This window comes from Stegostoma tigrinum, chromosome 9, assembly GCF_030684315.1.
Source record: "Stegostoma tigrinum isolate sSteTig4 chromosome 9, sSteTig4.hap1, whole genome shotgun sequence".
In the NCBI taxonomy this organism is placed as follows: Eukaryota; Metazoa; Chordata; class Chondrichthyes; order Orectolobiformes; family Stegostomatidae; genus Stegostoma; species Stegostoma tigrinum.
The window spans coordinates 25,412,681-25,425,877 of NC_081362.1; positions in this window are offsets into that span (position 1 = coordinate 25,412,681).

A 13,197-nucleotide genomic window follows, 5' to 3' on the forward strand; every position below is an offset into this window, starting at 1 on the left:
CTTCGGCCCAAAAAGTCCACACCGCCCCTTGGAGCATCCGACCCAGACCCATCCCCCTATAACCCACACACCCCTGAACACTACAGGCAATTTAGCATGGCCAAGCCACCTAGCCTGCACATCTTTGGACTGTGGGAGGAAACCGGAGCACCCGGAGTAAACGCACGCAGACACGGGGAGAATGTGCAAACTCCGCACAGTCGCCTGAGGCTGGAATTGAATCCGGGTCCCTGATGCTGTGAGGCTGTAGTGCTAACCACTGAGTCACCGTGTTGCCCGTATACAGGATATGGATTCATATAGCAGCAGAATTATAAGAATTCATCAATAATTCATCCTTAATAATTAGCTATCCATACATTAACACGTAAAATATAAGGAAATATTTATTTAGACACTACAGTTTATCTATTTGTACAAAACACGGGCATAAGTTAGCAAAAATATTTTCTTTTTAAATAACTGATATGCACTTCCACACACAAAAAGCCATCATCCTACACACACCTCCCAAGACTTGTGAGGTCATGGATAATATATTACCACTGCATTAGCATAATGCTGGAAGATTTTAACCAGACTCTTAGACAGGGATTTTAAAAAGAAGCCTGTGTCTAGTGTTCCGTAACACAAATTGATTTTTATTCGAAGGTCCTTTACTGCCCTTGTGGGAGAGGCCGGAGATTGCTCCGAATCTGGGGCCCAATTTCCCTCTGAATCACAGCTTGGATTGGAGGTCAGTGTCATTCTACCTTTCTCAGTAAAGTACAGGCTATTTACACATACCGTGTTATAAAGGTTACATGCAACATTGACATCAGTGCTCGGCACATCCCCTCTGACCTACACATCCAATATTACAAATGCATGATCAATGATGGACAACAACATGGTCCACCTTAGGTTCTCCCATCATCTTGTGATGTTTGCCAGACCCCCATTACCTGTGTTTGGGCCCTTATGATATTGCCCACACTTCAACACCAATTGTTATGTCCTTTCCGAGACATTTGCCAGCTGCATCATATACTTACTTATTACAAATGTCTCCAAGGAAAATAGCCCCAGCCTATTTAGCCTCTCCCTATAGCTCAAACCCTCCAATCCTGGCAATATCCTTGTAAATATTTTCTGAATGCTTTCAAATTCACAACATCTTTCCCACAGCAAGGGGAGCAGAACTGAACATGGTATTTCAAAATGGCCTTCCAAATGCCTTCTTCATTACAAAAACAGAAGTTGCTGGGAAAGCTCAGCAGGTCTAGCAGCATCTGTGAAGAAAAAAATAAGATTTAACATTTCGGGTTTGGGTTCTAAGGAAGTGCCACCAGACCCGAAACGTTAACTCTGACGTTCTCTTTGCAGTTGCTGCCAGACCTGCTGAGCTTTCCCAGCAACTTCTGTTTTTGTAATGGAGAAGGCATTTGATACGCTTGCCTTCATTAATCAGTGTGTTGAGTATAGGACTTAAAACACCATGTTGCGAATGTACAGGACATTAGTAGGCCATTTTTGGACCTGATGAGCATTTCCAGCAACTTCTGTTTTTGCTCCTGATATACAGCACCCGCAGTTCTTTCGGCCCTCTTCGCTACCCTGTCTAGCTGCGACTCCACTTTCAAGGAAGTATGAACCTGCACTCCAAGGTCTCTTTGTTCAGCAACGCTCTGCAGGACCTTACCATTAAGTGTGTAAGTCCTACCCTGATTTGCCGTACCATAACATAGCACCTCACATTTAGCTAGATTAAACTCATCTGCCAATTCTTGGCCTATCTGATCAAGTTCCTGTTGTACTCTGAGGTAACCTTCTTTGTTGTTCACTACACCACCAATTGGTGTCATCTGCAAATTTACTAACCATTCCTCCTACATTCACATCCAAATCATTTATTTAAATGACAAATAACAGTGGAAACAGCAATGATTCCTGTGACACACAACTGGTCACAGGCCTCCAGTCCGAAAAGCAACCCTCCACCACCATCTTGGAATCTCCAGCATCTGCAGTTCCCATTATCTCCTCCACCACCATCCTTAGTTTCCTACCTTCTAGCTAATTTTGTATCCAAATGGCTAGTTCTTCCTGTATTCCATGTGATCTAACCTTGTTAACCAATCTACCATGTGAAACCTTGTCGAATGCCTTAATGAAGTCCATATAGATAACTTCCAATGCTCTGCCTGTATCAATCCTCTTAGTTATAACTTCAAAAAAACCTAATCAAGTTAGTGAGAGACAATTTCTCTCTCACAAAGCCATACTGACCATCCCCAATCAGTCCTTGCCTTTCCAAATACATGTAAATCCTGTCCCTCAGAATCCTCTCCAACAACTTGCCCACTACTGATGTCAGGCTCACTGGTCTATAGTCCCCTGGTTTTTTCTTACCACATTTCTTAAATAATGACATCATGTTAACCAACCTCCAGTCTTTCGGCACCTCACCTGTGGCTATCGATGGTACAAGTATCTCAGCAATGGGCCCAGCAATCACCTTTCTATCTTCCCACAAAGTTCAAGGGTACATTTGATTAGGTCCCAGGGATTTATCTGCCTTTAAGACGTCCAGCACCTCCTCCTCTGTAATATTGGCAGTTTGCAAGATATTGTTATTTACTGTTATAATATTTGTAATATCAGCTCTAATATAAAGTTACTTATAGCATCATGGATAGTTAAACCTAATACAATGATTCTGCATCAAAGCTAGCAATTTCGGGTACAGTTTATCCGATTTCCAAACTGGCAGTTGGTTATTCTCTTGGTCATAATGACCCTGTTTCAAAATTGTTACAGTGATCCTCATGCTACATTTTTCAAGTCTTGGTACTCTTATGGCGTTAACTTGTTTATACCTTTTTGTTGTTCTAATCTTCTTGCTGACAGAGAAAAAAGTGCCTTCAAGGCTGTTTGTCGAAACTAGTCTGCATCCAAGGCTGGCTGCCTTTAGAAATTTAATTCCTCAACATGTGATAAATTTAGACTTCTATTCTTGTACAAAAATGTGTCTGCTCTAATATGAAATTATCATTTTTCAAAAAGCGTCATCTCAGGTTGGCCAAGGTTTCCCTTTCTATTTCATATAAAAAATGGAAATCTCAAATCAGATGGTTTCCATCTAAACTGCCTTATCAGGGTTTTAATTTTGCATCCTAGTCCCATTTTACTGAGACTCAGATGCATTTTGTTGTCTGTTTGTGAAGTCCATGATTTGAGTTATATGAAATCCTCTGTCAGCTAAAATTACCTTTGATTGTGTCAGTTAAAGTGAAAACCCATTTTGTCATATTCAGCCATGGGCAACTACAACAACACCTCCATTCGGGGCTTGGCCATAGCGCTCAGATGGTCTATATTTTACAGTCCTTGACAGATACCCTCTTCACCATGTACAATGTTAATTTTTTTAATTGCTCGTTGCCATGTCCAATTAACTTTTAATGATTAATCCTTAATAGTATGTTTTGAAGATATATCCCATTTGACCACACACAAGTTGAGTTAGTCCCATTTGATGCTGTGTCACTTTTCTTCCCTGTTACTATTCTTTTATTCTAAAACTGGCACCATTAATTACTTTTATAAATGATTCAGGAATCCAGGAGAAACCTTGCTGTTCAGGGAATAAAATAAAAGAAGAATGTTTTTGCAATAGTTTTAAAAGAGACAAACAAAATATTACTGTGTGATTTTAAGCACAGTTGGTTCTTATATAATGCAATAGCTCTATTCTCGCATTATCTCGAGTTGTAAGAAAATCACGCATTAGCTGCTCCATTTAAACTAATGGGGCCGGAAGTGCATTATAGCCAATGCAGGTCATGAAATTTCACATTCTATGAATAGTGGTGTAAATTCTTCAATTGCATTAAAGCCAATTTGTGTTGAAGAAGCACACATTATTACAGAACTGATTGCATTACCAAATTTCACTTGTTTAGTCTTACAAAAAGTTCACACAATTTTCTCAAATGTCACTTGCTAGATTATACTTGACTTTCCTTCCTTTCAAAATTATTCCAATTTCAAACTTGACAACAAGGGACTCAAGTTTCTTTTATGTACATCCCCTGTAGTGTTGTAGGGCTAATAGATTTCAATTAATTTCTTCCAAAACAATCTATCCAAATCTTTCCTGACACAAATTAACATCACGTAGGCTGTTTTCATTGGCTCTTTTTATAAATTAAAATTATAGATTTAAATTTGTTTGATCATTAACATTTCATTTCCCATTGCATATTTGAACACGTATCAAGTAATTTTATCAATCCTAATTTCAACAAATACTTCGCCTCCATATGACTTTCAGCCCCCTCATTATGTTTTTGAAACCTATTCAAAAAGCAATATTCACTGGCACTGGAAGAACCCAGTGGGTTAATAACATCCACACAACACATCTTACTTTAGAAGGTGTATGAGAAGATTTAAAACTGTCAGCAGGCAGTATTAACTCCGCTGGTCTCAAAGGACTGAGCCCAAGTCATTAGGTGACATCATTTCATGCTTTCACAAATTCAGATTTGAGAAAGAACCGTCAGAAAATAATTTAATAGTCTCAAACTGGCATTTTAAATTTCTATTGTCTTAAAGAAAATATTTTCTGAGTAAGTGTACAGACAAAATATTTCCAACTTCAAATTCAGAGTTAAATTGGATGTTTTCCAAAACAGATTATCTATGTTTTGAGAACAAGCTAAACCATTTTCTTCCACAGCATCTCTCCCACTACAGCTTAAAAAAAGACGTTTTAAACTTTTCAATGAAATAAGATTCAGAAGTCTTAATACATGATGTTTTTGGACTTATCCGTTTAGTACTGATTTCAGTTGAATGTAAAGGATGCTCTCCTTGTAATTGTTATGGTAATTTTCTGTGATAACAATCCAATTTTCATACAAGGCTTCTTTAACTTCACTGGGGGGAAGCAACTTGTTGAAATCTTCTCTCATTGTACCCCTGGGTCTTACTCCTTTGCCTACAATTTCTGGCTCTTGGGTAACATTTCATCCCAGCTTTGCCCATTACGTAGAGATGAAACAGTGAGGGGAAATGCTGCCAACAATATTCCCAAAGTTTTGCAAGATAATAGTCCCTGCTGCTGTCTGTTCACATATTTCTGCCAGACATGCTTTCCTTTGTTCCAATTACTGGGCAGTTTTACTGCTTCTACTAAATTTTTAACCTGCTGTTCATGTTGTGTGTGGTCCCTGGATGAGGTAATATATCCTCACAGAACCCAGGCCATTATATAACCATTGGCTATGCCAGAGGCTTGACTGCTGTCTGTGTGTATATTAACTCTCTCACCCCTGGCTAATTTCAACGCTTCAGTGGGGCTTTTAATTCTGCTATTTGGGCTCAGTATATTCCAGGGATCTCCTCTCCTACTTCCAAAACAACCTCAATGACTACCACATCCCACTCAGTGTCGGACTGTTCCTCATAATATTTTCTACCTTTATCTACAAATAAATCCATCACTCCATCTCCTTCCAAGAGATCCTCAGCAATCCTACCACTCTCTCCATCATCAACATCTCTTTGTATTTTCTTTCAATTAATCTGTTTCCATAACTTGTTCTAAAATTTGCTGTTTTCTATCATCCATTACTCAATACCATAACTTCAGATTTATGCTCCTTAACTTGGTTCGCTATCCTTTAGTTCTCCATCTTCAGATCAATAATAATAAAAGAACATCTTACATGGACTTAAAATTCTCCAATTCTCTTTCATCTGTATCTGTCTTGAGGATAACTATTGCTAAGTGTTTTATTCTCAACGCCCTTAATTATTTAAATTGAAATGCTCCTTGCTCCTTGCAATTCCACTCTTGACCCTATCCCAATAGTTTTGTAGTCATTTTCTCTGGAGAACAGGCTATTGTTTTGTAAATTAAGATGTTTTCTCACATTAACCATTTCATGCCATGCTGTTTCTCAAAAAACTTGTTCTTCAGTGCATTTATTTCCCCTTCTTTGTAGCAGTCTATTTTGGACTGGTCTCAGAATATCTTTGCACACTTATGTGGCATCTCAATATTATGCTACACTTTCTTAATTCTCGCTTAATCCTATAAAAAAATCTATGAGATTTTACTTATCTCTCCACATAGGTCCCAATGCCTCAGGGGGTGGCTTGATTGTCAAATTCAGCTCTCTTAAAATGAAAGACAAGGACACAAACACCACCAAGAGAAAGCTATCAGTCTAGTGCTCTCTCATCTAAACTTTCCTTTCACTAGAATGTATGTGAATATCAGTTACCATTACAATTCTAATTTTGTTTGACTTCTTCTGCCATCATTCTACCCCTTCATCAGTCACACTCACCCAATTTTGTAATTCAACTAGTTACCATCCTATCTGAATTCTGAGCCTTGGAGAGATTTGAAGTCCAATGAAACATATTCTAATAATATCTTAAAACAGAAGCCAAACATTTCTATTTGATTCCAGGCAATTACATACATTGTTTGTTCTTTCTCCTAAGTGACTTTTCCTTTATAAAAAAAGTTACTTGATAGCTCTATTTGATATATCTATATGTAACTTTGTCCAAATTAAATATTTCATTGACTCCTTCAAAGATACTAAAAATTTTGTTTTCCATGCATTGAAACCAATGAGACCGTGTATGCATTTATCATTTTCCAGAATCCTTTTAAATTTCAGGTAACAATTCCCCTTAAATGCTTTAGAATGCCAGACCATGTGGATCTTAATATAATTTCTTGTTATGATATGCTGAAGAATGTACAGGCACAGTGGTTTATATATACATATTTAGATATATTAAATTATATATATAAAATATATGGAATAGTGTAGGTTAGGTGGGCGTCAGTTTGGTTTCACAGATCGGCGCATCAATGAGGGCCGAAGGGCCTGTACTGCACTGTATTTTCACAACATGTACATGAACATCAAGTAGCCACAAAACGACATGACCCACTATCACTCGTATCCTTACATACAGATGAGGAAGGACACCACTTTGATTGGGACAACACATCTATCCTAGGCCAAGCCAAACAGAGACACGCACGAGAATTCCTAGAAGCATGGCATTCCAACCGGAACTCCATCAACAAACACATTGATTTGGAGCTAATCTACCATGCTCTGAGAAAAAGAACAGGAAATGACATCACCAACACAGGAAATGACATCACCAACTCAAGGAAACCTAAACAGATAAATAGAAAGCAGGACATAACACCAGTGCTTCACCGGAGGCTCACTGTTGATGTTACCTAGAATGGTGGCAAAACATCTGGGAACAAACCTTCAAGTTCAGTGAACTAGCTTACATCTCGAACACAATAAAGACCCACTCTCTTGTGGACTGAGAGGAGGAGAGTGCTATCTTGGAGGTGAAAGGAGGACGTCGGGTTGGCTGTGCACCCTTGCGACCAGTGGATCTTAATGCTGGCTTCGGCCTAATGCTGGTTCAGGGGAGCAGCCAACCTGCAACGATGGCTGCGCAAGTGCTCGTGCCCCAGGTCAGGGGGTCCGGAACACCATCCGTGTTTCCGTAAAGAAGGTGGATGAAGTTGCACCTGTGGACCGCACCTTCTTCATGAAGAGGGTCCTGTTGGACTGTTGTGGGTTCGCTGCTGCGGACATTTACTGCCTGCAGGATTTCCCTGGAGGAGATTTTTACGACGTGACCTTCCGGAGTGCCAAGCTTTGCGAGCGCTTCCTGGAGGTTTTCAAGGAGAAAGGAGGTGAGGGCCCCCTCTCTGTATTGACCGCTGTCCCGCTGTTTGTGATGCCAGCACAGAGGAGCCGTATGGTGACTGTACACATGTACAACCCGCATGTGCCAGCAGTTGATGTCCTGACCTTCCTCGGAAGGTATCTGAAGGTGGAAGGGGACCTAAATGACATCGTGGGCCCCTTTGGCATCTGGACGAGTAAGAGGCAGGTCAAGGTGACGCTGAGGATGGGCGCAGACGGGAATGTCGCACATCCACCGTCCAGCTTCGCGATCGGCGAGAGCAGGGTCTACCTGACCTATGCAGGGCAACCTAAAATCTGCCATGCCTGTGGTAGGTCAGGTCACATGGCGGCCGACTGCAAAGCCACCATCTGCAGGAACTGCAAGGAGGAGGGACACCTTGCAAAGGATTGCCCACGAGAGAGAAGCTGCAACCTTTGCGGGGAAGCGGGCCACTTCTATAGGGCATGCCCGCAGCGGGGTGCCACCTACGCCCAGGTCGCCAGCAGGGGAAATGCGGGGCCAGCCCCCCCGGAGGAGAGGAAGGCACCAGGGCCCAGCAAGGACACCACTAATGTGCAGGAGGGCCAGGCCGTGCAGGATGGGCCCGAGGCCAGCAAAGCACCCCTGCAGGCTCCGATCCCCCGCGACAACCCGGAGCCAATGGAGGCGGCGACAGGCGACCCAGGGGAGTGGACAACAGTCCGGAAAGCGAGGAGGAAGGTGCGTCGACGGGCCCAGGAACCGCAACAATCAGGCGGGAAGAGGCAGCTACAGGGGGGCTATAAGAGCTCCTCCGACGAGGAGGATTCGGAGAGGGCCCACCCGAAGCAGAAGTTAAAGGTCTCGAGGGGGAAGGAAAGCAGCACCCCGCTTCCAGGTGATGGGAGGCGTCCTGAGGCTCACTCCGACACCCAGTCAAGTGCCGCTGGAGCACTGGAGGGCCCCCTGGAACTTCCAGGCGGGAAGGAAGAAACAGCGCGTCCCCAGCCTGACACGGAGCCGGACCCTCCTGCCTCCGCACCCCTGACGGGGGGATGCCACCCGGAAGGCAGCACGGACGGTTTCCTGAGCCCGGAGACCGTCCAGCACTTAGCCCGGGCCATGGGCATGAAGGGACAGATGGAGGGGCTGGACCTTGGACTTGGGGAGGGTACTGCGGTCACTGCCCACAATGGGGGTACGAATTGCGAGCATTAATGTGCGCAGCGTCAAGTCAACCGCGAGATGTGTGTCCACGTTGGCCTACCTGACCACCATCAAGGCGGACCTCCTGTTTCTGCAGGAGTGCGGGATACCGCACCTCGGCAGGTACGGGAAATGGTCTGGCGCCTGGACCTGTGGGCCTTCGATCTGGTCGGGGGGTAACGACTGTCGCTCCTCGGGCCTGGCTATTCTCCTGCGGGGGCGCAACTTCACCATCTCTCAAGTTCAGGAGGTGGTGGGGGGGCGCCTCCTAGTGGCTGACACCACCTACAGGAATGCTCCCCTGAGGCTGATCAACGTGTACGCCCCAGCGGTACGGAGTGAGTGGTTGGCCGTCCTGCAGCGGCTTCCACCCCTGCTGGCCACGTCCAGGCCGGTCATCCTAGGTGGAGACTTCAACTGCATCATTGATGCAGATGGAAGATCCGGCGTGGGGACAGCGGGTGGGGGGATTCAACTGGATGTCACGTCCAGATTCCTGATGGGCACGGTGAACGACGCCAAGCTGCTCGACGTCTTCAGCACCCCTGCAGACAGAGCGCAGCAGAGGTACACCTGGTCGCGGCCAGACGGGTCTATCCGCTCAAGGATAGACTTCCTGTTTGCTTCACGGACGTTCTCGGTCAGGTCCACCGGTGTCGAGCTGGTGTTCTTCTCTGACCACTGCCTCCTGTTGGCCGACTGTCACTTACAGGATGACCAGCCGGCCGGCAAGGGGACGTGGAAGCTCAACACGACTCTGTTGACCCCAGAGAACGTCGAGGAGCTTAAGAGGGAGTACGCCGGTTGGAGAGCCGTGAAACCCCTCTTTGAGTCTCCAGGCGACTGGTGGGAGACGGTGAAGGAGAACATCAAGAGGTTCTTTGTCCTCAAGGGTGTTCAGAAGGCAAGAGAGAGGCGGGGAAAGCTGTCGCAACTCCAGAAAAGCGTGCAGAACCTGCTCCTTCTGCAGTTGATGGGGGTCGATGTCACGGAGGACCTCCGCGAGGTGAGGGGCCAGCAAGCCTCGCTCTTCGCCGCGGAGGCCTCCAGGATAATCTTCCGGTCCAGGGTCCGCTCCGTGGAGCAGGACGAGACGTGCTCGCGTGTCTTCTTTCAGAAGGTGCACAAAGAGAGCTCTGTGCTTAGCCGGCTGAAGGAGGACGACGGCTCGGTGACGTCGTCTCGGCCCGACGTTTTGAGGATCAGCAGATCCTTCTATGCTGGACTGTTCGACACGAAGCCCACGGACAGCACGGCCTCCGAGTCGTTCCTGTCGTCTATCACGGAGGTCTTAGACGACGGCATGAGGCAGTGGCTGGACCGGCCGATATCCCTGGACGAACTGGCCAGAGCCCTCAAGTCCTTGCAGAGGAATAGGACTCCTGGAAGCGACGGCTTACCGGTCGAGCTGTATTCCGCTCTGTGGGGCCTGGTCGGCCAGGACCTGCTGGAGGTGTACGATAGTGCGCTTCGGGCAGGGGAAATGTGCAAGTCCATGAGGAAGGGCATCATCACCCTCATTTACAAGAGGAAGGGGGAGAGGGAAGAAATTAAGAATTGGCGTCCCATTTCACTTTTGAACGTGGACTACAAAATCCTGGCCAAGGTCATTGCCAACCGGGTCAGGTCTGTCCTGGAGTCAGTGATTCACCCTGACCAAACCTGTGCTGTGCCGGGCAGGAAGATCGCTGAGAGCCTCGCGCTCATCAGGGATACGATCGCCTACGTACAGGACAGGCGGGTGGACACCTGCCTCGTCAGCCTGGACCAGGAGAAGGCCTTTGACAGGGTCTCTCATGCTTACATGAGGGACGTCCTCTCCAAATTGGGGTTCGGGGAGGGCATCCGCAATTGGATCCGGCTGCTCTACACCAACATCGTTAGCGCAGTCTTGATCAGCGGGTGGGAATCAGACAGTTTTCCTGTTAGATCTGGAGTCAGGCAGGGCTGCCCGCTCTCTCCTGCCTTGTTCGTGTGCTGTGTGGAGCCCTTCGCCGCCTCCATCAGGAAGGACGTGAGCCTGAAGGGCGTGACTATCCCAGGCAGCGGAGGCCTTCAGGCCAAGACCTCCCTGTACATGGATGATGTCGCCGTCTTCTGCACCGATCGTCGGTCGGTGAGTAGGCTGTTGGACATCTGCGGCCAGTTTGAACTGGCCTTTGGTGCCAAAGTCAATAGGGGTAAGAGCGAGGTCATGTTCTTCGGGAACTGGGACGACCGCTCCTTCATCCCCTTCACCGTCAGGACAGTCTACCTGAAGGTGCTGGTTGTTTGGTTTGGTGGAGCTGGGGCATGCACTAAGACTTGGGAGGAGCGTATTGCCAAATTGAAGCAGAAGCTGGGCAGGTGGACGCTCCGGTCCCTCTCCATCGCGGGTAAGAACCTGGTTGTCAGGTGCGAGGGGCTTTCGGTACTGTTGTATGTGGCGCAGGCCTGGCCTATTCCCTGGACCTGCGCCGCTGCGGTCACCCGGGCCATCTTCCACTTCATTTGGGGGTCGAGGATGGACCGGGTCCGCAGACACAACATATACAAAGACCTGGAAAATGGGGGAAAGGGCGTACCGAACGCCACCCTCGCCCTGACGGCTACCTTTGTGTGCGGCTGCATCAAGCTGTGCGTAGATCCTCAGTATGCAAACACCAAGTGTCACTACTTACTGAGGTTCTACTTGTCCCCGGTGTTGCGAAGGATGGGCCTGGCCTCGTTGCCGCGGAACGCTCCGAGTAGTTGGACCATTCCGTACCACCTGTCCTTCGTGGAGAAATTTTTGAAAGGTAACACCTTTGACCACAAGGCCGTCAGGCAGTGGTCAGCACGTAGTATCCTCGGGACCCTTCGGGAAAAGGTGAGGGTGGATCCCGTCGTGTGTTTCCCCACGCAGACTGCCAAAGTCGTTTGGCAGAATGCCTCATCGCCAGAACTTTCAAACAAGCACAAGGACATTGCTTGGCTGGCGGTGAGAGGGGCTCTGCCAGTGAGATCCTTTATGCATGCCCGGAATCTCTGCACCACCGCACGCTGCCCTCTAGATGGCTGCGGGGGTGACGAGACTGTCGATCACCTCCTTCTGGAGTGTGCCTATGCGCGGGAGGTCGGGAGGGGGATGCAGTGGTATTTGTCGAGGTTCGTCCCGAGCAGCTCCGTGACGCGGGACTCCGTGCTCTACGGGCTGTTTCCGGGGACGCACACCGAGACCAACATCAACTGCGCCTGGAGGACCATCAATGCGGTGAAAGACGCTCTTTGGTCTGCCCGCAACTTGCTGGTCTGCCAGCTGAAAGAACTGACCCCGACTGAGTGTTGCAGACTGGCGCACTCCAAGGTCCAGGACTACGTGCTGAGGGACGTGCTAAAGCTTGGGGCAGCCACTGCCAAGGTGCGGTGGGGAAAGACCACGGTATGAAACCTCTCGTCCAGAATAGAAAAAAGGGCCCTATCTGGTAACTGGGCCCAGCTGGCGCCTTCCCCAACTGGCCAGGGGGCCAACTGGGACTGTGCGGGGTGACAACTGCCGGTGCGGTTTCTTTGCTTTGTTTTTTTTTCTCTCTTTTGTTTTTTCCTTTTAGTTGGTGTACGTACCCCCGGGTAACCCAGAGTGGCTTGCATGACTGGGTAGGTGGATAAATGTATTTTTTTGTACATTCTATGAATAAAGTATATTTTTTCAAATAAAAAAAGGTGACGAACCGTCTGAAAACTAACCTTCCAGCTCAGCAAGCAAACTCACATCCAGAACCTCAACCTGAGCTACAAATCTTCTCAAAACTCGCTATTCTTAGATGTAATAATTAAAACAGCCCCTCTTTCTCCTGTACAGAAATAAGGGCCATGTGTTATAGTTCTTTCCTGAACAAAGCAACACCCACCTCCCTTTTTAGATTTTACTTTTTTTCAATTCCTTGATATCTGCCTTCTCAGATTTCAGAACATATCGTCAGGTAATTTTGTCCGAATAGAACTAAATGCTCAAAATTCCAATTTTCCCTATTTTTTCGGAGCACAATTCACACTCATCAACATTAAAATGAGCAAATCTCATCATCCAGAATTAAAGATTCACTCAGAGTTAAAATAACATTTGGAAGATCATTCTGGCCAGGAAATGAATTTCTAAAATGATAATTCAATCATAAAAAGTCTGAAATTAAATATTTACCCTGGACTCTTTCCTCAGACTAAACAACATGGAGTTTACAATATTTTAAGGAAAGAGGAAATAAATTGTCATTTGATTGGATATTACATTTTTCAATTGGCTTTATTCAAATGATTCCA